Raw genomic sequence first — 24838 nt, forward strand, 5'->3', positions numbered from 1 at the left:
GGGGTGCTCTCCAGGTTGTGGAGTCCAGCCCCACGTTGGGCTCTGTGCTCAGTACAGAGTCTGCTTGGGATTCTCTCTCTCCCTCTCCCTCTGCCCCTACCCCCACTTGTGTGTGCTCTCTCTAAATAAATAAATAAGGGGTGCCTGGGTGGCTCAGTCAGTTAGGCATCTGTCTTCAGCTCAGGTCATGATCCCAGGGTCCTGGGATCAAGCCCCATGTCAGGGTCTCTGCTCAGTGGGGAGCCTGTTTCTCCCTCTCCCACTCCACCTGCTTGTGTGCTCTCTCTCTCTCTCTCTCTTTCTCTGTGTCAAGTAAATAAAATCTTAAAATAAATAAATAAAATCTTTTTAAAAAGTGCTATCAAACATTCCATGTATAATTCTTCTGTTTATACTACTTCTTGTACTCTTTGAGAATATTGCATAATTTTGACTAGTCTTTCTCCTACTTGGTCTATTATTACTTCATTCAGTCTGTCATCATGCAACAAACACTGATTGACTGCTGATTATGTTTGATATCGCGTTAGGTATTGACAAACGATAGCTGGAGTTTTCAGGAGCATCTAATACATTTTTTTAAAGTGAAGTGTTAAACTGACCAGTTTAGGTTTGTTTTATAATTAATGGCAATGTGGAGCCTAGAGGGAGGTGAAATTTGAGACAAGGCAATTTTTAAGTCATGCTCCTAATCTAGGCAAGAGGTTACGAAGATTAATAATACAGGTACTTTAGCACATGCATATCGGTTCCTGCCTGATCCCACATTGCTTTTCCAGCTTGATTTTCTGTTAGGATCCAACATAGAATTACTCTGGGAGGCTCCTATCTACCTTTCTCCACATTCTCTGGATTTTCTATTTTCTGCTTCTTTGTTTTGTTCAGTCTATTCATTTTTCCTAAAATATTCCGGCTTCCTGCCCCCAGCTTTATTGAGATATAATTGACATATAACATTGTGTAAATTTAAGGTGTGCAACACATCGATTTGCTACACTTATATATTGTAAAATGATTACCACCATAACATTAAGTTAGCACTTCCATCATCATCATGTCACATAATTACCATTTCTTTTTTTGTAGTGAGAACATTTAAGATCTACCCTGTTAGCAACTTTCAAATATATAATAGTATTACTAACTATAATCACCATGCTATATATTAGATCCCCAGAACTTGTCTTACAAAGGAAGTTTGTACACTTTGACCAATATCTCTCACCCCCTCAATCCCCCACCCCACCCCTGCCACCATGGTAACCACCATTCTACTCTGGTTCTGAGTTTGGCTTTTTTAGATTCCACATATAAGTGATATCATACAGTATTTGTCGTTCCCTGCCTGACTTATCGTACTTAACATAATGCCCTCAGGGTCTATCCACGTCACAAATGGCAGAATTTCCTTCTTTCTGATGGCTGAATAATAATTCCATTATATTTATATTTTATATGTATCACATCTTTTTATCCATTCATTTGTTGACATATATTTAGGTTGTTTCTATATCTTGACTATTGTGAACAATGCTGCAATGAACATGGGAGTGCAGATATCACTTTGAGATGCTTTTTTCATTTCCTTTAGATATATACCCAGAAGTGGAATTGTTGGATCAAATGGTAGTTCTATTTTAAGTGTTTCAAAAAATCTCCATACTATTTTCCATAGTGGTTGTACCAATTTACATTCTCACCAACAGTTCACAAAGGTTCCTTTTTCTCAGATATCTTTATTTATTATTCATTTATTTATTTTTGAGAGACAGAGAGCACAAGCAAGGGGAGGGGCTGAGGGACAGGGGAGGGGGGTGGAGAGAGAAGCAGACTCCCCACTGAGTGTGTAGCCGATGTGGGGCTGGATCTCACAACCCTGAGATCATGACCTGAGCCAAAATCAAGAGTTGGATGCTTAGCCAACTGAGTCACCCCGGCGCCCCTCAAGTATCTTTATTTTTTGAAAGAGCCACAAGATATGGTGGGTAAAAAAAAATGAAATTGGTATAAATGAGAATGGAAAACTGAGAAAGACAGAACATGGGGAACACCGTCATTCAAGAGAATGTCATAAGGAAGTGATACAACGTCTAAGTGAGAGGGGGCAGATCATGGCGGCACATTGTCAAGGAAGGTGAGAATTATAGGAAAGGCATCAATAGTCTCCAACATGATGGAAAAGTCAACAGAAGTACCAGCTCAATACTCATTTTGGGGGTCAATTGTAATCTTACTTGGCTGGTGCAATTTCAGCATCAGGGGAAGGAGTAGAAGCTATATTGCAGGGGACTGAAGAATGATGGAGAAAACTGGATGAAGAAAAATGATAGATGGGACCACAAGGTCTGAAGAAGGGTTTTTAAGGATGTGAAAGATCTGAGTGAATTCGTAAGTTAAGCAGAAAAGAACTAGTAGAGAAGGAGAGGTTGAAACTTTAAGAAAGGGTACTTCTAGAAGATCCCAGAGGAATTGATGGTGATGATATTAACAACTTACATTTTTGAGAAATTATTGTTGTTGGCTTATTTCGAGGCCAAATACACCACCTCTTTCTTGCCAACACATTTTGTCCTGCCCAGTAATACAACAAAATTGATCTAAGTATTCTATGTAAGAATTACATTCTAGTCACATTTTCCTGTGCTATACACAGACCACCTTCAATGGATTTTTGGGTTTTCACAAAATTCTTATTCAAACATTTTCAGTATTTCAGTTCAATAAATATTTATGAAATGTCTACTGTGTACTCAGCATTGGGAATATGAAAATAAGTCCCAGATCCTGATCTTGATCAGCTTAGTCTAGTGAGGGAGACAGACACAGAAACAAATATTCTCAACCCAGTGTGATAAAAGAATGCACAGGTCCTTTATAAACTGAGAGAATAGCTAGTTATTGCAGCCTGGAGGCATCATGGAAGACTTCCTGCAAGAGGCATTGTCTCCGTTAATAAGTCTTGAAAGATGAGTCAAAATTAGCTAGCTAGACGGGGGCTAAGTTTGTTTCAGGCTATGAGAACAACAGGGGCAAAAGCACAAAGACATAAAATAGCGGTATGTGTCGGGGGAACATGGAGCTGTTTTAAGAAATGCTGGAGAGAGAATGACTGGATCCAGAGCTCAGGGTATGGGGTTGGTCAGTCACACTGCACTTTGAATGCTGTAAGCTAAAGAGGTTAGTCTTAATGCTCTGGAAGAGCTCATCCTTTGTATTTTGTTTTTGTTTTGTTTTGTTTTTTTAAAAAGATTTTATTTATTTATTAGAGAGAGAGAGAGAGCACGCATGGGAGGGGGGAGGGTCAGAGGGAGAAGCAGACTCTCCGCTGAGCAGGGAGCCTGATGCTGGCTCGATCCCAGGACCCTGAGATCATGACCTGAGCCCAAGGCAGCCGCTCAACCAACTGAGCCACCCAGGCGCCCCATCCTTTGTATTTTGATGCTTCCTAATTCCCTTTCTGGGGCGGTAACCTTCCTTTTACTTTCGAAGGGCACCAGGAACGGCGGCACTCCCTGGGCTGGGTAGTAATTCCACGGCTTTCGATAACAGGGTGCACATGAAATGCCATGCGCACATTAGGGAGGGAGTACAATTTAGAACACTTCATTAATGTTCAGGTCATACCTGCCCAAAGGCCATGCTGATTTTTTCTTTTTCTTTCCTATATTAGTATATGGGCCACCCCCCTTGATATTTTCTGACAGCGGTATCAATCAGCTTTATGCCGGAGATCTCGTCCCAGATCTCTCCACTGTCTGTGATCTGAAGTAGTTCACAATCTCCCTGGCTCTCCGAGTCCTTAACTCTAAAATGAAGGGATATTTGAGGCTTCTTCCATTTGTGACATTCTGTAATGCCAAAGGAGGGGGGTGGATTTAGGTATAGAAACTGGCTTAAGGGGGGGCACCTGGGTGGCTCAGTCCGTTAAGCATCTGCCTTCGGCTCAGGTCATGATCCCAGCGTCCTGGGATCCAGCCCCATGTCAGGCTCCCTCCTCTGCGGGGAGCCTGCTTCTCCCTCTCCCCCCTGCTCATGCTCTCTCTCTTGCCTCTCTCTCTCTCTCTCTCAAATAAATAAATAAGATCTTAAATTAAAAAAAAAAAGAAACTGGCTTAAGGAATAAGGACTAAGGAAGTAAGGAGGTGCTAAAACTCTGGGGAGCAGGAAAATGCCTTTCCTGCTTAGTGCAAGTTATTTATACAATGAATGGGTTATGCCATCTGGAAGATAACCCGTGTAAGAAATGGCTTATGTATATGTTCTTGATGAGGCTAGAGTGTTCCTCAATTTTCCATCTAGTAATCAATGTCTTCATGAAGGTGGCAATGGAATGTGACTGATATAAAGAAAATTATCATTGTAAATTAGTATAAGATTCAGAAATTTGGCAGGATGCATCAAAATCCCCCAAAAAAGTTTATATCCTATAACCTGGTATTTAGATTTTGGGGAATTTATCCCTGTAAATTATTGGGAGAAAAAAATGAGATGCTCAGGGGCTTATTATTGCATTTTTTATAATATCGTAAATTTGGAAAGAAGCTTCATATTCCACAAGAGAAAAACGGTCAAATAAATGATTTTGAAAGGATAATATCCACTGATTAAAATGTTAATGTAAAGAACACGTAACAGCATGAGAAATCCTCTGTATGGGATACTTAACTCCGAAAAATCAGGAGTGCATATGCACAGAAGTGAGAAGAAAACCTGCAAATAGTCTATGCCATTGTTTGCAATATAGTAGGAGATCAATCAATCAATATTTTTTGAACAAATAAATGAATGTAAAATGAAAACTGGTGATGGATGAGGTTGGTGGAATTTTGAATTAAATTGTCATTGAAAAATTCTCTATGTGGTTACTCTGTTGTTTAACTATAAACACAGAGTTCATGTTAATGGCTAACATTTATTGTTTACTGTGGATGGACACTACCCTATATACGACATATTTTGAAACACTACCTATTCATCCATCGCCTTCCAAAATATGTCTGCTACTTTTCCTCCTCCAGATTCAAACCTTCATGGAAACAAACTCAGTGCTGGCCAGACACAGTTGTGCTCTAATGGTCTGACGAAGGAAGGAAGGAAGAAGGAAGGATGGAAGGAAGGAAGGAAGGAAGGAAGGAAGGAAGGAAGGAAGGAAGGAAAGAAGGAAGGAAGGAAGGAAGGAAGGAATATCTCAATGAATGAGAGTGGCAGGGACTGAAGCCCATGATACTAGTACCTTAGACCACAAGGTCTCTGGTGTGACACCAAGACAGGAATTCTCAGTACTCACTCAAAATTTTAGACTTCTAGATTCTCTATGTAAATAGTTGCAAAAATTGGAAGAATTGAGCTTCTGAGGCTGAAAGACAAAGAGTTCTCAAAACCCAGTCTCAGAAAGTATAACATTTTACATTACTTAGGATAATTCTTGAATGCCTCACTGTTACGTGGTGGGGTGTGCTGGGAATGGTTTACCTATTGTAGCATTTCCAAAAAGGAATAGGAATGTATTATGGCAACTTTTGAAGGAATGGAACCTGAATGGATCCAGCGTCCAATAAAAGCAAGGAGGAGCTGTTGGGAGTCACATTTTAAAAGGTTTTCTCAATATTTCCTCAAAGTTTCTTAATAATAACAAATATCCAGGAACCACCTCTTTTGATCCACCCGTAGTGTTTAACTTGCTTGGTTTTGCAGGTATGATGATAAACATGGTGTCATAGATTAACAAGAGCTCCTTATTGGGCTGAATTCTATCATGGGTTTATTCATGCCTAAGTTTTTTAGAGGCCATTGGAATTGCTTGTCTGCATCCAAGAGAAGTATTGAGCCTTTGGTCAGCAACACAAGCAATTTCACCCTTGATTTTTCTTGGATACAGAGTCTACCTTCTTTACTATTCATCTCAGCTTTTCCGCTGCGAGAAACTATTTCTGAAGTTGCTCTGTGCCGTTAGCTATTTCTCCTGATTCCTCCTTCCCTTTCTGGCTGACAAAGAATGGAGTTCAGTCAGCCAGGCGCCATGTCTGATCATCATTATCTTCCTGGAGGCACAAATGACAGTATTTTTAAGCATGGCAATCTCGGGGGTTTTATTTCAGCAGCTCATGTGACATAAAGAGCCTCACTTTGATCTTTGAAGCATATACTCAAGGTACACACCTCTTCCCATAAATCTATGATCCCCGCCTGAGCCAGAGCTTGGGCACCTCAGAAAAACAATAATAAATACTACCTGAATCATCCCAACATATGGTGGCTGGTTTCTCCCAGAAATATTTATAACCTATGTAGGAAAACCAGCAAAACATTTCATAAACCAATGGTGTCGAACACTACTCATGCTCTTGGTCTATAAAATAAAATGCTTAACTTTCATGCCTGTGAGAAGAAAAACTGACAGTCCAAATGCACGCTGCCCAGCATTTCCTGAGAGCTTCCTTCTAATCATAGATGCATTCTGGGCAAGCCAATTAATCTGGGCACCATGCCCTGAAGTGGGCAGTGCGCTGTTCGATGTTAATAACAGCATGACATATATCTCTGCCCTGTACCCACTTAATTTGTCCCTGGCTGGAATACATGAACTTTTACTTGTGCTATTACCATCATATCCTGTCTAGACTGAGAACAGCTACAGAGCGGCTCCCTTCATATTCAGTGAATTAAAAATAAAAAGGCCCATCTGCTCTGCACTGCCTCCGCCGGGGACTCTGGTGGGTTTCCACTCAGCCTCTCCCATCTAAAATGGGGGAAAACAGAGAGAAGACCATGGAAGCTGCTTCCATCTGGAAAAACCTAGATAAGAGTGAAATGATGGCAAATAGTAAACCTAGCAATACAACTCCAGTGATATTATGTTTTAAGTAAATCCCTTGAACTTTTAAATCAAGCTAGGCAGAAGTATTATTCGGACTCTGTTTTGATTCTAGTTTGAAAACACTGGTGTGCCAGGAAATCAGTGAACAAAAGGATTACTGTATCCTCAGAGTGGGGAAGGGGAAGAATGCACTGGTCCACAGCACAAGGACTCGGGAAGGCAGAACTGTTCAAGGGTATGGCAGGTTTTCTTATTTCTGAGATTTTGACAGGCCAAGAAAGCTCCCATGACCAAGGTTAAGACAATCCTTTAGATTAAAGTAGCTGCAGTTTATATAAACCTGATCAATCAATGCATCAGAAAAGACCCCACAACTGTCCACTTAAGGATTCATCCAAGGATCTAAGGGGCACACAGGCTTTGGCTTCAGACCTACCAAGCTCAACTTTCAAGTCTCACTTTCTTCAGTTATAAAATAGGGTTTAAAAAGTAAAAACAAAAAAATAAAATAAAATAGGGTTCATGATAGTGTCTATGACATATGTTGATCAAAGGAATAAAAGAGCTAAAGAACTTGACACTGCATGGCACATAATAAATTATCAGTAATAATATCAATAATACTAATAATATTAGCTACTTTTTTATTTTTAAAGATTTTATTTATTTGTTTGACAGAGAGAGAGAGACTAGAAGCAGGGGGAGCAGCAGAGAAAGAGGGAGAAGCAGGCTCCCCGCTGGGCAGGGAGCCTGACTTGGGGCTCGATCCCAGGATCCTGGGATCATGACCCGAGCTGAAGGCAGACCCTCAACCGACTGAGCCACCCAGGCACCCCTAATATTAGCTATTTTTAATATTATTACATGGAAAATATAGTACAATATCTATCTGTCATAAAGACAGCCCTGAATAAATGATAACGATGGATATTAAAATTTTCATTTCAATTTTGTTTAATACTAATGATAAATAGTAGCCCACTTAATCCCTTGAATGTTTGCAGATCATTAACTTTTTTTTTAAATCGTCTATACTGTTGTTCATTAATAGGCTTGAGGCTTACAGATGTCGATTGACAGATGAATGGATAAAGAAGAGGTGGTGTATATACACACACACACACATATATATGTATATACACCATGGAATATTACTCAACCATCAGAAAGAATGAACTCTTGCAGGGCGCCTGGGTGGCTCAGGCGTTAAGTGTCTGCCTTCAGCTCAGGTCATGATCCCAGGGTCCTGGGATTCGAGCCCCACATCAGGCTCCCTGCTCAGCGGGAAGCCTGTTTCTCCCTCTCCCACTCCCCTACTTGTGTTCCCTCTTTCACTGTGTCTTTCTCTGTCAAATAAATAAATAAAATCTTTAAAAAAAAAGAATGAACTCTTGCCATTTACAATGATGTGGATGGAACTAGAGGGTATTATGCTAAGCAAAATAAGTCAGCCAGAGAAAGATGTTTCTTACATTGCACATATGATTTCACTCATATGTGCAATGTAAGAAACAAAACAGAAGAATATAGGGGAAGGAAAGGAAAAATAAAATAATATAAAAACAGAGATGGAGGCAAACCATAAGAGACTCTTAACTCTTAGGAAACAAACTGAGGGTTGCTGGAGCGAAGGTGGGTGAGGGGGGTGGGGTAACTGAGTGATGCGTATTAAGGAGGGCACTTGATGTAATGAGCACTGGGTGTTAGGTGCAACTGATGAATCACTAAATTCTACCCCTGAAACTAATACTACACTATATGTTAACTAAATTGAATTTAAATAAAAAATTTTTTAAGATATGCGTGGGGCTTCGGAGAGAATAAGGTATTGAAAATGCATCTTCTCTTTCTTGGTCCTCCTCTTGAGCTAAGGACACGGTAATGGTGTTGGGAGAAGAAAGAGAATAGTAAGACATTCATTTCGAAAATTTAGTTTGAGGGCCTAAAATGAAAATGTATGCCATTGATTGCAGGAAAATGACCATGAATGTCTTAGAAATAAGCCCTACACTCAGGCACAATATAATATACTCAGTGGGCTCCGTAAATTCCTCATTACCATATAAATTGTTTTCAAGTCTGATCTAATAGGATATGATTAATAATTGGGATTTGTTTGCTTCCAAGAAGCTGAATAATTGAAGGGAACCCAATACAGTGTCAAAGACCATTTCCAAACTGATCAAGTAAGTGTTTTCTGCTTTGTTTTGTATGAACAAAAATACTCGAATCAGCGTGCAGGGTCCTCCAGGATGCCAAGCCGGGAAGGACGTGGCTGTGGTCTTGGCATCACACGTGTTCGCTCCAGGAAGTGGAGCCGCATCTCCTCACCATATGGCTTATGAAATGAGAATCGCAAAAATTACGGCTGCACAGGGACAGGACTTCTGACTCCGTGTTGTTTATACTCTGATTAGAATACCTGGTTGGCTCCAAGGACTGCTTGAGCTACTTCCCAGCCCTTTCACTTCCTCTCTAGACTGTTTCTGAGAAGCATAAGCTCATTTCTGGTGTAAATTTAATGCAACCTGAATTGCTTTTGAGAATCTGGACAGGAAAACACTGAGCTTATGATGCTAAAGGTAATTTTCAGAGGAACAAGGTTTCCTTGTTCAGCTTGTCCAACATTCAGAGCTATGCAAGGGAGAGGGAAGGCTTGGCAAGGTAAGGGAAATAAATCCAGCAAAATAAGCCCTCTGACTAGGACTTCACAGAATGTGCTCTGCCCAGGGGCACCGTTACAACTCTCACCGCTCCACCAGAAGGAGCAGGTAGCAGTTTCTAATTCTGCCGCCCACCCTAAACCAGGCATGCAGCTGCATGCACCCAGCCCCCGAGGCCCTCGTCAATTAGGAACAACATTAAAAGGACATCCCATCTGCTCTACAAATGTCAAGGAGCTCGTGCCACCTGTTGAGGGATTGTAGGGACAGTAGAAGGGCAAAGAGTCTCAACACAGGTTTATCTATTTATACAAACAAAGAGCCACTTCATTCAATGTTCTACGTCTCTGCCCCCCACCCCCATCTATTTCCCTTCTTTGCCAGAAATCTTTCGAATAGCTTTGCAGTGGTATTTTGCACCCAGAAGAGAGTTAGTTGTCTTTAAATACCATGTCCCAAGAAGGCCACTGAAAGACATGCACTATACCTCAAATAGTAGACAAAATAATAGCTTTAAGTTATTCTTGAACCATTCGCAAAGAAGCGCAAAGAAAAAACGCAGCCGAGAGGTTTTAAATTGGAGCTTGGGATGAATTTTCTCAGGGTGAATCTAAGACACTGGAATGGGTGCAGGGGAGTTTATAAAAGCTCTTTTCCAAAGACCTGGACATTAGGATTGTATGTCAGAATCAGGATGTCATGTCAGCTTATGTGAGCCTCCCCCCAGCCTCCGCTGATTGTGGTTTCCCCACCCAATATCCAAGGCCAGCTTGGAAGTTTGGCTCAAAAGTTCCCTGGCTGCTAATTCCCATGACCTGTTTGGTGTGTGTGTGGGAGGGGGTGACGAGGGGGGGTGTTTTTTTCTGGTTATCATTTGCCTTGTCTCCTCAATCGCTCCACATCTCACTGGCTCTCTGTCTGCTGACACTTAACCTGTCCTTGAAGACACAGTCAGAAGCCACCTCCCCTGGAAGGTTTTTTGGCAGTCCGGCCCTCTCCCCCAGTGAGAGGCTCCTCCTTCCCCAGGATTCCAGAGAAGTATCCTGCCGACCTCACACTTACAGCACTTAACACATTGCCTTTCAATGTTCTTTCGCTTCATTGTCTCTTCTGTTAGACTGTGAGCCGCCTGTGGGCAGGAGCTCATGGTCTTTTCTCCGTAGTACTCTTCTCTTCGTGCCTAGCACAGTGCCCTGCCATAAAAGATTCTCAATAAAGAGTAATACTAATGGTCAACACTTCTGCAGTCTTTCCTATATGCCAGGCACTGTCAGCTAATTTTATTTCAGGCAGTATGTCATTTAATTCTCAGAACATATTTTTTCTGCTATGCTACTCTCTCTCTATTTTTTTCATTTTAAAGATAAGGAAATAAGTATAAAAGTTTAAAAAACTTGCCTAAGGTCACTCGCTCAGCTTAAAGTGCCAGAGCAGAGTTTTGCTTTTTGTTTTGTTTGTTTGTTTTTTAAAGATTTTATTTATTTATTTGACAGAGAGAGACAGCGAGAGAGGGAACACAAGCAGGGGGAGTGGGAGAGGGAGAAGCAGGCTTCCCGCCGAGCAGGGAGCCCGATGTGGGGCTCGATCCCAGGACCCTGGGACCATGACCTGAGCCGAAGCAGACGCTTAATGACCGAGCTACCCAGGCGCCCCCAGGCTCTAGAAAATATTGATCTGATCTCTGTTCTTCCTGTTTTGCCTTTTCCAAAATGTCACCTAAGTGGAATCATACAGCATGTAGCTTTTTGAGTCTAGATCCCTTCACTTAGCATTTCACGTTTGTGAAGCATCTGTGATTCATACATGTTGCTGCACATATCAGTAATTCTGGTTTATTGCCAAGTGGTATTCCATCGTATGGTTGTACGGCAGTTTATTCATTAACCATTGAAGTGTGCTTTGGTACTTCCTGGGTTTCGTTGGTTATGAACCAAAGTACTTAGAAACATTCACTGAGGGGCAGCTGGGTGGCTCAGTAAGTTAAGCGTCTGCCTTCTGCTCAGGTCATGACCTCAGGGTCCTGGGGTCGAGCCCTGTATCGGGCTCCCTGCTCAGTGAGGAGTCTGCTCCTCCCTCTCCCTCTGCTCTCCCCACTCTGCCCAGCACTGCCCCCCAAATACTGGCTCTCTCTCTCATAAACAAATAAAATCTTTAAAAAAAAAAATCTCTAAAAATAAAAACAAAATTCATGGATAGATGTTGTGCGAACATAGGTTTTCATTTCACTTGAGTAGATACCTAGGAGTAGGATTGCTAGATAGGATAAGAAATAGCCAAATCTTCCTTCTGAAGTGCCTGTACTATTTTGCATTCCAATAAGCCATGGTGAGAGAGCCCCTTGCTCCAGTCTTGCCCGCACTTGGTATTGCAAGTTTTTCTCTTTCTTTCTTTCTTTCTTTCTTTCTTTCTTTCTTTCTTTCTTTCTTTCTTTCTTTCTTTCTTTCTTTCTTTCTTTCTTCCTCCCTCCCTCCCTCCCTCCCTCCCTCCCTCCCTTCCTTCCTTCCTTCCTTCCTTCCTTCCTTCCTTCCTTCCTTCCCTCTCTCTCTCTTTCTCTCTTTCTTTCTTTCATATCCTAAATGAGGATTCCTGGCTGGCTCAGTTGGGAGAGCATGTGGCTCTTGATCTTGGGATGGTGAGTTTGAGCCCCACACTGGATGGAGAGATTACTTAAATAAATATTTTTTTTAAAAAAATCCTACTAGATATCTAGAAATATCTCATTGTGGTTTTTATTTGCATTTCTCTAATGACTAATGATGAAGAACTTTTCATGTGTTCTGTGTTCAGTCTTTTGCCCATGTTAAAAACTGGGCTGTTTTCTTATTATTTTCTTATTTTTTTTATTTTTAAAAGATTTTATTTATTTGAGAGAGAGAGAGAAGGAGCAGTGGGGAAGGGCAGAGGGGGAGAGAGAGAGAGAGAGAGAAGCAGACTCCCCGCTGAGTAGGAAGTCTGATGTAGGGTTCGATCCCAGGACCCAGAGATCATGACCTGAGCTGAAGGCAGACACTCAACCCACTGAGCCACCCAGGCGCCCCTGTTTTCTTATTACTGAATTTTGAAATATCTGAATATATATTCTGGATACAAGTCTTTTATAAAATATGTGCTTTGCAAGTATTTTCTCCCAGTCTGTGGTTGTCTTTTCATTTTCTAGTGTTTTTCAAAGAGAATTTTTACTTTTGATTAAGTCCAACTTACTCATTTTTTCTTTTGGGATCTTTTTTTTTTTAACTGAAGGACGCTTGCCTAGCAAAGTCACAAAGTCTTTCTCCCATGTTTTCCTCCAGAAATTTTTCTAGTTCTAGATTTTACATTCAGGTCTATGATCTATTTTGAGTTAACTTCCATGTAATATATGATGTATGGCTCGAAGTTCATTTTTCCCTAATGGGTCTCCAATTATTACAGAACCACTTATCAGAAAGACAGAGCAGAAATTTGAAGTGGGGTTTCTCTCATTCTAGAGGTCAAGGTCTGACCACGTACTTCCTTGCAGTATGTTTATATAAATTTTTAATCCTCTGCTGGATCCTAAACTCTGATGAACTTGTCTGCATCTCCCATAGCATGGCGCCTTGAACATAGTCTTTCCTCACTACATCCCCCTGGACTGAGTGTTTAAATGGAGGATGGAATAATAATCACTCCAAACTGGCCAATCCTTGTTCTCCCTTGTCCAGGAAAGAAACAGTGCCCTCATATATGGTGTCCAGAGCTCTGACCCGCCCAGTAGGCAGGCAAAGGTCACCTGTCCCATATTTACAGTGGAGCACCATACTAAAGCCCTTTAATGCAAGAGTAGAGGAACTGGTCTTTTCCCTTCAGCAACATGAGTCCCCATCTACCAATGGCATGAAGATAATCACGTTTCTTCTGACACTTCCAGCCTGATGTACAAGTTCTGGCCGTCCTGAGGAATGATCATTTGCCAGTCTCTTCTGGCCAGGGGCCAAGGTCATTTTAGGAGCAATTTTAGGGCCAGAACTAGTGGGTGGATGGGGGTGGAGGCGGCAAATATGCCACCCTAGTATAACTGAGATTAACTGAGGCGTTGCTTCTGATCCTAGATTAAATAAGCTGGTGTGGGCAAGTCCTTAGCATGACCTTCGGCTCCAGTGATTTATAAGCAAAGGCTTTTCTGGAACTCACAGAGGGAAAGGCCAGCAGACCACTGTTGGACCCTTGCCATTGTCAAGGTGAGAAGATCTTACAAAGCCCGCCTTAGGGGGTTTTGCATTTTTACCCCATCTCTTATTTTGGATTATAATAACCTTCAGTTCTCATCCAATAGTCCATATTCGCTCTTTTCCAAGTTGGCATGACAACAAGCACCCAACCATTTCTGATGGGGCCACAGAGAAGAGAATCTTATAGCCTGAAAAAGGAACCATTCCATTTTCTAGATACGATAAAATGGAGAACAAGAAAGAAAAGCAGAAAATATTTCAAAAAGCTACCAAGTTTAAAAAAATTTTTTTTAAAAAGATGCCAAGTTTCAGGGGTGTCTGGGTGGCTCAATCGGTTAAGCGGCTGCCTTCGGCTCAGGTCATGATCCCAGCGTCCTGGGATCGAGTCCCACATCAGGCCCAGCCTGCTTCTCCCTCTCCCACTCCCCCCTGCTTGTGTTCCCTCTCTCACTGTGTCTCTCTCTGTCAAATAAACAAATAAAATCTTTTTAAAAAAATAAATAAAATAAAGATGCCAAGTTTCGGGGCACCTGGGTGGCTCAGTTGGTGAAGTGCCTGCCTTTGGCTCAGGTCGTGATCCCAGGATTCTGGGATCGAGTCCCACATTGGGCTCCCTGCAGCGGGGAGCCTGCTTCTCCCTCTGTCCACAACCCCCCCCCCGCAAATAAATAAATAAAATCTTAAAAAAAAAAGCTGCCAAGTTGCTAGTGAACAACTGATAATAACACAAGAAAGGTTTTTCACCCAGGGCCTATAACAGAGTTAAGTTCTCAGAAATGCCATATTGTTAGCCATTATTATACATTTTTACTTTTTTACAAATTTTTTATTGTGGTAAAACGCCATTATTATATTTTGTATGAGGCGCAATACACATATACCCATGCACTCGTGTGCACGTGATGCATATGGGCACACACGCTTGTGCACACACATACACCTATGTGACAGTAGAGAGAGAGAAACATATAGGGACACAGAGATTAGGAACCCAGAGAAAAAGATAAATTTAGATACATATAGCAAAGAAAGAGATAAATGACAGAATGCTGTGGTTCGTTGTACATCTTGCTTATCCCCATGCTAAACCTCTGAGCCTTCAGGCTGTGTCTTTTTCTTGTTTTCTATCCTCATATTACACAGAAATTCTGGGATCATGGCTCCTCTTCAGTGCTCTGCACATCTTGAACATTCAGAGCTGGGTTATTTCAGGGAAAATTAAATAAGATATACTTGGTGAATAAACATTAATAGAAAAGTCATCAATCCCTGAGCCAAGTGACCAATTGAACAAAATTCTACCAGCCAGGTGACTTCCTTTCCAGGAAGAAAGAGAGAGAGACAGAGAAAGAAAGCCAAGTTAAGTTGATTAAGAGGCTGAGCAAAATTTTAAGAACCTAATTCAGAAAGCAGTGGCCCATGAGCAGCATGTGGGAGATAACAGGTCGTTCTGGTAGGGCTGGATTCTCAAGACAAATCAGACACCATCCTCTGAAGCCTGGGATCCGCACTGGGTGGAAAAGCAATAAATACAATAGGATGTATAAAGCATTGAGGCACTCATGGAACCTGGTTCGTAATTATCCTCTTCCAGGAGGATGCCATTATTTAATTGGTTTGGCAGCTCATTAATACTGTAAACTTTTTCAGGGCAGGACTCCCAGCTTCCTCTCCAGTTGCCTGGGGCATTCAAGGACAGCGAAGAGGTACGTCAACCACGTAGGTTTAAAAATAGTGAAGTATAGTCATTTCGTCCCTATCTACTTGAGTACATTGCATCAGGTGAGTCCCTGGAGGTATTAAGTCCTGTAGCCAGGATAAAGTTCTCCCACACTTTGGGTGCAACTAGTTTCAGAGACTCAGTGGGCTGACTGCTTGGGATGCCATTGAATGAACACAGAGCAGCCCCATGTGGCCTGCTTTCGGGACAGTAAAACAAAGGCAACAAGGCAGGGGCAGGGTAATCATAATTCAAAAGCCACTTTTAATGGTGATGCCCATCATTTAGGCACTGTAGAGAACCCAGGCTAAAGTATGTTCCTTGTCCTACTTTTGTATACTAACCCAGGGGTTCTTAAACTTTACCCAGCTTCAGAAACTTCTGGAAGGCTCCCAGAGTATCTGAGTCAGCTGGTCTGGGCTGGGCCCACGAATTTGCATTTCTAACAAGTCCCCAGGTAGTGTTCGGGAAACACAGATTGAGAACTACGGCATCAGCATTTGCTTAGATAACATTTCCTACTTCTTTTCCTTTAAACTCGACACAGAACCTTCAGAATTCAGAAACTACTGAATGATTCTATAGTTTAAGAAAACAGTCACAGTGAAACCAACAACATTTCACTTTCACAGAGGTCAGACTTTTGGCCACTTCAAGGATTTGGAACATTGTTGCAAACTCAGAAGCAAGATTAATAGGTCTGTAAATTGTTAAATTATGATTAAGAAAAAGTCAGGGTACTCTGTAGGGGGTCAAGAGCCCTTGAGGTCTGAGTGTAAATAAGCCAGTACACACGGAAAAGCTAAGATGCATGGATTGCAAGTTAATGACAAAAGAAATGTGAAGGCAGAAACATCAGGCTATATTATCTGTAGGAACAAATCATCTCTTTTGACCTGGTAGTGGCTTCTGAGATCATCATCACATTCCAAGTACAACACAGTAATTGGTTTTCAAAATTTTAAGGCTCCTCTTACCGCAACTCCATCCCACTCCTGCCCAAGTGTCAAATAAATATGAAAAGGCCAATAAAGAGTTTTTTTCCTGCCTGTGGGAGTGTAAAAAGACTTGGCACACGATAATTATCAGCTGGAAGAAGTTTTGAGGGGGCTGCTGGATGATGTGTTCTAGAGCCTTGCTCTCAGAGGGACTGGAGGGAGGGGAAAGAAAATCCACCCCTGACTCAGCCCTCGGGGACCTGCCTGTGTTTCCAGAGAGAGGAGGCTGTGAACACAGAGGGAAAAGACTACTTTTGTAAACCAGATGAAGGGCTGTAGAGACTAGTGGGGAGGTACTGCTCTCCTACACTAGCAACGTCAGAAACTCCCTGGAGAAAACTAGTAGAGGTTTGAAGTAACAGCTGCTTTTTGACAGGGCCCAAAGTTTTGGAAGCAGAGAATACCAGCAACAGAGGAATGGCCACCATGATGTTCCTTGACAATCCAGAAAAGGCTTCCTGGGACCCAGCTAGAGGTGGGAACCTTGGGGCTTAGAAGCCAGGGACTCCTGTGGGTCAGGGCTTGTGCTAGTTTGTCTCCATCCACCCCTCTAGATCCCTCTCTGTCCCCTGGGAGGCTGACATCTACAGACAGCGGCCTGACTCCCTGGTTCTCTGGCTTCCTTTGGGTTGGGTCCATGGTGGAGGATAAGGGAGCAGAAGGAGAGAAGGAAGGTAGGGCACTCAAATCTGTCCCTACCTGTGCCTTCCTCCTGCCAGGCTTTTGGCAGTTGCTGTGTTCCTCCAAGCCTGGGGCTCAAGAGAGGTGACCCTATTTTCCCAGGGTTATGGTTCTTGATTTAACAACTGTTTTCTCCAATTTTCCTTTGGGCTTAGAGGTGGCAAAAACTTCCTGCTGTTGCTAATGTCTCCACCATCCTTTGTTCTTTAAGCCTGCCCACACCTCTGTGAAATAGTGCCCTCCTTCAGTTCCTGTCAAATCCTTTGAGTCAGCCTGCTGTGTACTGCCTGGACCCTGACCAAAGTACAGATCAAGGTCAAAGCTTTCACTAATTGAGCACGAACTGTATTGAGCTCCAGATTTTAAACTCAGGAGCAAACGGAATCATCAACTTTCCCCGGGAACCACGCAACAGTACATAATGAAGGTAAAGGACTTGAGGAAATAAGTCTTAGCTCAGGAATGTCCATGAGAAAACTACTCTAGAACAATTACCAAGATGATGTAAGCAGGGGTTAGATGGCTGACTACCTTTTGGAGAAATGTCCACTCAGAAACTGATCAGCATAGAACATAAAAGTTATTTAAAGAAAGTTTTCTAGAAGTTGTGAATTTTTTTAAGCTTGGTCTTAAAAGAGTGATAATAAAATTATTGAAAATATTTGAGGGATTGTTTGAGTACTGTTGATTTAGGAAAGAATAGAATAAGATGCCATGCCTCCCTCTTTTTTAAAATAGCTTTTTTGAGATAGAATTCACATAAAATACAATTCACCTATTTAAAGTGTACAATTAAATGTATTTGAGCACATTCATAGGGTTATAAAACTATCACCACAGCCTAATTTTAGAAATTGTTCATGCCCCTGTAAAGAAACCTTGTACCCATTAGTAGTCAATGCCCATTTCCTGCCCCCGTCCCTCACCTCAAGCCCCAAGCACCTCTAATCTACTTTATGTTTCTGTAAATATGCCCACTGAGTATAGTTCATATAAATGGAATCATATAATGTGACATTTTGTGGCTGACTTTCATTTAACAAAATGTTTTCCAGGGTCATCCCTTGGTACATGCAGCATGTAGCCATACTTCTTTTCTTTTTATTGCTAAATAAAATATTATTTATCCACTCATCAATTGAGGGACATTTGAATTGTTTCTACTTTTTGGCTACTATGAATAATGCTGCTAGAAACATTCCTGTACAAGCTTTTAGGTGGACATACTGTTTTCATTTCTCTCAGGTGTATCCCTAGGAGTGCAACTGCTGGGTCATATAGGAATTCTGTTCAACTCGGAGTAACTGCCAAACAGTCCCCCTAAGCATCTGTACCATCTTAAATTCTCACCGGCCATGAGCAAGGGTTCCGATTTTTCCACAGCCTCATCACTTAGATTTAGATTTATCTATTTATTTGTCAGAGAGAGAGAGAGAGAGCATAAGTAGGCGGAGTGGCAGGTAGAGGGAGAGGGACAAGCAGGCCCCCTGCTGAGCAAGGAGCCCGATGCAGGACTCGATCTCAAGACCCCGGGATCATGACCTGAGCCGAAGGCAGACACTTAATCCACTGAGCCACTCAGGCGTCCCTCTCTCTCTCTCTTTTAAAAGATTTTATTTTTTAAGTAATCTCTACACTCAACATGGGGCTCAAACTCACAACCCTGAGATCGAAAGTCATATGCTCTCCTGACAGAGGCAGCCAGCCAGGCACGCTCTCTTTGATTAGAGCTACCATATAGGGTATGAAGTAGTATCTCATTATGGTTTTAAATAGTATTTCCTTTATGAAAAATGATGTTGAGCATCTTGTTGTGAGTTTATTTGGCCACTTAGACATCTTATTTGGAGAACTACTTATTCAAATCTTTTGCCTAGTTTTTAATTGGCTTGTCTTTTTCTTTTTTAATTTTTTTATTGTTATGTTAATCCCCATACATATTTATTTATTTATTTAATTTTTTATTGTTATGTTAATCCCCATACATATTTATTTATTTATTTTTTAAATTTTTTGTTATGTTAATCCCCATACATTTGGCTTGTCTTTTTCTTTTCTTTTTTTTTTTTTTTAATTTATTTGAGAGAGAGAGAATGAGAGAGAGCAAGCACATGAGAGGGGGGAGGGTCAGAGGGAGAAGCAGACTCCCCGCCGAGCAGGGAGCCCGATGCGGGACTCGATCCAGGGACTCCAGGATCATGACCTGAGCCGAAGGCAGTCGCTTAACCAACTGAGCCACCCAGGCGCCCTGGCTTGTCTTTTTCTTATTGAACTGCAATAGTTCCTAATCTATCCTGGATGTAAGTCCCTTATCAGATATATGTTTTGCAAATATTTTCTCCCATTTTGTGGCTTCTCTCTTCACTTTCCTGATGGTATTGCTTACACCACAAAAGTTTTGAATTTTGGTGTAGTCCAATTTATCTATCTTTTCTTTTGTCATTTATAATTTCGGTGTCATATCTGAGAAGCTATTTCCTAACCCAAGGTCACAAAGATTTATACCTACATTTTCTTCTAAGAGTTTTATAATTACCATTTAGGATATGATCCATGTCAAGTTAATTTTTGTGTATGGTGTGAGGAAAAAGTCCAATTTTATCCTTTTGCATGTGGAGATCCAGTTGTCCCAGCACCGTGTAGAGCAACATCTCTCCCTTCTCCCACTGAATTGTCCTGGGATCCTCACTGAAAACCAACTGCTGGATCCAATTTGCCAGAATTTTGCTGAGGATTTTTATATCTATATTCATATAAGATATGAATATTAGGTATGTGTCTATATTCATATAAAAAACATGAATGCAAGGAACATTGGTTATAGGTTTCTTACAGTGTCTTTGGTTTTGATATCAGGGTCATACTAGCTTTATTGTATGAGTTTAGAATGAGTTGAGAAGTGTTTTTCCTCTTCTGTTTTTTGAAAGAGTTTGGGAAGGATAGGTACTCATTCTTTGAATATTTTGTAGAATTTACCAGTAGATCCACCTGGCCTTGGGCTTTTCTTTGTGAAAAGTTTTAAAATCACTATTTTAATATCTTTACTTGTAACAGGACTATTCAGGTTTTCTATTTCTTCTTGAGTCCTTTTTAGTAGCTTGTATCTTTATAGGAATTTGTCATTTCATTTATCTAATTTTTGGTGAATAGTTGTTCACAGTATTCCTTTATAATTCTTATTTCTGTAAGGTGGGTAGTGATGGCCTTCCTTTCATTTCTAATTTTAATTATTTAAGTCTTCTCTCCTTTTTTTCCTTGGTCAGGCTAGCTAAAAGTTTGTCAACTTTGTTGATTTTGTCAGAGAACCAACTTTTAGTTTCATTGGTTTGCTTTATTGTTTTCCTATTATCTATTTTATTTATTTCTGCTCTAGTCTTTAAATTTCATCCCTTCTGATTGCTTTGGGTTTAGTTTGCTCTTTTTCTTACTTCTTAAGGTAGGAGATTTTCTTGTGGATTTGAGATCTCTCCTCTCTTTTTTTTTTTTTTTTAAGATTTTATTTATTTATTTGAGAGAGAGAGAACACAAGCAGGGGGGAGCAGTTCCCTCTCAGCAGGGAGCCCAAAGCAGGACTCAATCCCAGGACCGTGGGATCATCACCCGAGCTGAAGGCAGACGCTTAACTGACTGAGCCACCCAGGTGTCCCTCCTCTTTTTAAAATGTAGACATTTAGAGCTCTAAATTGCCTTCTAAGCACTGCTTTAGCTGCATCCCATAAGTTTTGGCATGCTGCAATCTCTTCACCCAACATGGGGCTTGAACTTACGACCGTGAGAGCAAGAGTCACATGCTCCACCAACTGAGCCAGCCAGGCGCCCCTAGGTCAGTTGTGTTTAGATACAGATGTTATTTAGATATAGAATGTTAGTTTATCTTAGATATAGAAATTGCAATTACCAGTAATAACACTCTTTTTCTTCCCTCAGGTAAAAGGTACAGGAAATTCTTCTTTACAAAGCTGTAGGTTTTTTGAAACTTTGGCCTTATTTCCTTGTTCTAACTAAAAGGAACAGAATATTTTAGTTCTGGGAGGCAAAGAGGGTTTTTGTTGTTGTTGTTGTTGTTAAGCTTTTTTGTTTTTAAGCAATCTCTACACTCAACACAGGGCACAAACTTACAAGCTCCACTGACTGAGCCAGCCAGGTGCCCCTGTTTTGTTTTGTATTGTTTTAACCAGACCCCTGAACCTCTGAAACTTGCTCTAGGACACCCAAAAACGTTGGGCCATTTGGTGAGGATGTTATAGAGAGGACTAAGCATCTCATGAATGCAGGAAGGTCAGACTAGTAACTATTAATGTCTTTACAACCTTGAGCTTGCAGAGATAGACAATAGAGGTGATGAAAATGAGTATTAGCATAAAATTATCTTGTGAATCTGATCGTACTAATGAAAAAGGGACACATTCATCAATTTATTTCTTGGAACGATATTAAAGTTTTTAGCCTTCCATATTCCGTTTACTAAATCACTTCTGACAGCATGTTATGGTAATATAGTCATAGGAAAGAGTTAATTCATTTCGACCCAAAAGCAATTTACTACCTCTCAAGTGTAGAATAAGAACTACAATGTGTTGCTGAACTGATATCCATGCATCAGTGGAAACAGGCCCCAGAAACTTAAAGTTTCATTTCCTCTCTAACATCTTGACAATTCTCTGTTCCTGAAAACCTCAACCCAAAATGTGGGGGAAGGTGGGGACAGGCACCTGTAAATTTATTCTGATTTAAGATTTGAGACTTGGGGCGCCTGGGTGGCTCAGTCGTTAAGCGTCTGCCTTCGGCTCAGGTCATGATCCCAGGGTCCTGGGATCAAGCCGCGCATTGGGCTCCCTGCTCCCCGGGAAGCCTGTGTCTCCCTCTCCCACTCCCCCTGCTTGTGTTCCTGCTCTCACTCTCTCTCTCTCTCTGTCAAATAAATAAATAAAATCTTTAGAAAAAAAAAGATTTGAGACTTTGTAACTAAAGATAACATCCTGAATGACTGTACCACTTTTTCTGCTCTTCCAATTCAGTTTGACCTTTCACCCCAAAGTCTTCTTAAATTGATGTAATTTTTCAGGCATAAAACCCCACAGAGCTTCTTAAAGGACGTATATGATAGAGGTATAATTCCTGTAGCACCAATCAATGCTGAAAAATAAATATCCATCTCTAAAGTCTAAACTATGAAAAAGAAATCCTTTTTTTTTTAAGTAATCCCCATGCTCAATGTGGGGCTCAAACTCACGACGCTGAGATCAAGAGTCACATGGTCTTCCAACTAAGCCAGCCAGGTGCTCTGAAAAAGAAACCTTTATAATATCAGATTGCTCTATAATACATTACTAAGCCCCCTGGAATTTGCTATAGTTTAAAACTCACATATCCTCATAAAACCATTCTCTAGAATGTAAGGTCCAAGAGGACAGAGAAGTTCATTTACTTCCCTGATGCCCCCCAAACACGTCCAGCAGAGTCTAGCATAGAGTGAGTGCTCAATGGGTATTTGTTGAATGAACTCCTTCCTTTAACATGTAAACATTTATATACAAAGTATGTCAAATGCTCACAAAATCTTCTGTGTGCTTTATTTATGAATTACTTAATCATATTTCAATTCAAAAGAAAATATGACTATCTGCTGGTTCTCTGATAGCAAATATATAGACTGATTTAAAGTGGGAAATTACCAGGGCGCCTGACTGGCTCGGTTCAGAAGAGCCTGTGACTCTTGCTCTCGGGGATATGAGTTCGAGCCCCATGTTTGGTGTAGAGATTTCTTAAATAAATATAACTTTAAAAAATAATAAAGTGGGAACTTGCCAAGTAAGAAATTAAGGTAAAATTAGTTTCAGTTCAGTAATTCATTATATTTTCTTTTAATGAATGTTAGTTATCTCCCTTAAAACTTGTAAATTATAGCTATGTACTAGTTTTTGCTGAAGGTAGTGATGCTGTTACATTGATGTTTGTTTTTTTTTAAGTAGACCTCTCTCTTTTTTTTTTTTAACAGATTTTATTTATTTATTTGACAGAGAGAGAGCACGAGAGAGCAAAAGCAAGGGAAGTGGCAGAGGGAGAGGGAGAAGCAGACTCCCTGCTGAGCAGGGAGCCCAGTGATGTAGGGGTGCTCCAACCCAGGACCCTGGGATCACGACCTGAACAATCCCAGGACCCTGAGACATGACCTGAGCCAAAGGCAGATGCTTAACCCACTGAGTCCCCCGGGTGCCCCTACACTGATGTTTCAGTAGGGTTACCAGATAAAATACGAATAATTTTCTTAGTATGTATATGTCTCAAATATTGCATGGGACATATGTACACTAAAAAAATTATTCATCGTCTATCTGAAATTCAAATTTAACTAGAAATCCTGTATTTTCTTTCTTTTAAATTTGACCACGCTATCTTCAAAGTAAGTACCACTGCTCTCTTCTTAAAGTGTGTCACAATCAAATACGGTTGCTTAATATGTAAACCCATACCCGACTATCTTCAAACACAATGTTTTTAGTCTGTGCTATTTATCATCATCATTCCTCAGGAAAGTAAACAAAGTAAGGAAGAAAATGGCTTTTCCAGTGACAGCAGTGGAGTGACTCTCCCCAGGGCCACTCCTTTGTAGTGTTGTAAGGTCAGTGGTTCCTGGGGCCCAGAGGCCTGTTCTCTGTGCCGAATGAACCCTATTCACGTTCCAGGCCCTTATCAGTGTATTCTTCCAGAAGTTTCTTCTCACTCGGGAAATGCAGTCCTGACCCTGTGGAAATGCTAGAAATTTTAAGAATGCAGCAACAAGGAAAATTCTCTTCTGCAAGACCCTTCTTCCCTCAGGTTAACCCTACCCAGAGGTAAAAGCCTCTACAGCTGCAGACCTTTGTGCTCTTTGATCTTTGCCTTCACAAGGATGGAAATGTGTGCCTTCAGTATTTTGCTAAATTCCCCAAATTCTTTAAGCAAGAGGCAAAGTCAGAGCCTCCATGCAATGACTCCTGTTCTCGACATGATTCTTTCCCCTGCTCTTACCCCCTTTCTCCAAACTGACCCCAAGTGGACACTGAACACTGTGTTAACTTTGGATAAACGGTGGGGGGGGGGGGGGTGCTGTGGGTCCCAGAGTGCTACTTTTAGAACCTGACAGAGCAACATTCAAAGCTAATGGTCCTTAGGTCAGTTACTCAACAGCACTGAACTTCAGTCTTCCCATCAATCAAGGGGGGCTAGGAGTACCCCATGGAGTCCATGGGGTCATATGAGATACTGGTGTAAAGTACCCAGAGATTTAAGTGCTAAGTAAATATTACTAATATTAATGTAAAAAATATGTATTTAAGAATATACAAATATCCATAGAAATTTGCTTTTGACCAAGTCGTCTCTCTTTTAAAAGTAGCAAGGGGGCGCCTGGGTGGCTCAGTTGGTTAAGCAACTGCCTTCGGCTCAGGTCGTGATCCTGGAGTCCCAGGATCGAGTCCCACATCGGGCTCCCTGCTCAGCGGGGGGGTCTGCTTCTCCCTCTGAGCCTCTTCCCTCTCGTGCTCTCTGTCTCTCATTCTCTCTCTCTCAAATAAATAAATAAAATCTTTAAAAAAAAAAAAAAAGTAGCAAGGATCTCCAACAGGTTTTCATGGGAACTCAGTAAAGGCTTAATCAAGTCAATACACAGAATAAGTGGTATTAGAATAATACAGAAATTTAAATTTCTTTTTTTTTTTTTGAAAGAACTCTCAGTGGTTGGCTTCCCAACACTTGCAGAAGGATGACAAACACGGCAGTGTCCTTGT

At 41.1% G+C, this 24838-nt stretch overlaps 1 non-coding gene across 1 annotated transcript; it reads right to left on the minus strand.

Moving 5' to 3' along the window:
* Positions 1–3587: 3587 nt before the first annotated feature.
* On the minus strand, positions 3588–3685 carry LOC118537855 (U6 spliceosomal RNA). The gene has a single exon (XR_004918315.1). It is a non-coding gene; the product is annotated as a U6 spliceosomal RNA (small nuclear RNA).
* Between the last annotated feature and the right edge of the window lie 21153 nt (positions 3686–24838).

Source organism: Halichoerus grypus, chromosome 9, assembly GCF_964656455.1.
Source record: "Halichoerus grypus chromosome 9, mHalGry1.hap1.1, whole genome shotgun sequence".
In the NCBI taxonomy this organism is placed as follows: domain Eukaryota; kingdom Metazoa; phylum Chordata; class Mammalia; order Carnivora; family Phocidae; genus Halichoerus; species Halichoerus grypus.